The sequence below is a fragment of the Penaeus monodon genome, chromosome 15 (assembly GCF_015228065.2).
Source record: "Penaeus monodon isolate SGIC_2016 chromosome 15, NSTDA_Pmon_1, whole genome shotgun sequence".
NCBI lineage: Eukaryota > Metazoa > Arthropoda > Malacostraca > Decapoda > Penaeidae > Penaeus > Penaeus monodon.
Window position 1 is genome coordinate 1300815 of NC_051400.1, and position 894 is coordinate 1301708.

Here is an 894-nt window from a genome sequence, read left to right on the forward strand (position 1 = left end):
TACAGGGGGGGGGGATTGCCTGCCTGTCTAGGGAATAAATAGAAAGTAGGATAGGTTCGGGTTGCATTTTTTGGATCTGCATGATTCCCAAGGTTTCGGGATTCCGTCTCTGCGTCGCTCTCGGTAACGAATACCTTTATTGTCTTGGTACTTCCGCCGCAAATCAGAAGCAACAGAGCTATTTGACGTGCCAGAGAGCCCGAAACGAAGTACTTCCCGCAGTTTCCTTTACGCTTGTTGCTCGGGTAAAAGGTGAACCAATCCTCTGGTTGATATGACCTTAGACTGGTTCCTTATCTGATGAAAAAAAAATTGTCAGCACTGCAAGTTTTCCCGTCTGCAGAAATGTGCGCTGCTTGGCGTGTAAATCTCTGGGCGTTGAGGAGCGAATCTTGGCTGGTCTTTGCTTGGTCTAAACCTCTGTAATCATTTCATTAGTTTTTCCACGTTCTCCATGGTCATAGTCAGGGTAATGAGAGTGACGTACGATGGGAGACCCAAAAGCATAGAGTATGATTTATTGAAACACTCGCAGTGACTCGAGTGATCGCTCAGGCCTACACATCTTCACTGCTCCAGCAAAGGCCAACAAATCTTCACCATGTATAGTATGGTAAGGTAGAGGTTGTAGATGTTGCTTTGAACTGCCAGCAGATAACGTGCAAATCTGCATAGTAATTGATTGTTAGCATTTGCTATAGGCTACAGCTACTGCTTCAATCAAAAATGTTAATGTCAATTAACTATAATTATGTAAGTGCATGATAGGTGATAAAAAGGTGAATTACATTAGCAGAAAATAATGAAATAATCATTTAATTTGGGAACCATTTCATATGAATCAGCCTTATTTCCTGTATCATTATTAATGTATCTATATATGTTTGTTGTCCT

At 41.6% G+C, this 894-nt stretch overlaps 1 protein-coding gene across 1 annotated transcript in view; it reads left to right on the forward strand.

Annotated features, from left to right (window-relative positions):
- The window catches only part of LOC119582086 (mediator of RNA polymerase II transcription subunit 4-like), a 4569-nt gene that overhangs the window by 1067 nt on the left and 2608 nt on the right, over window positions 1-894 (forward strand). The gene's annotated exons all lie outside the window — the stretch shown is intronic.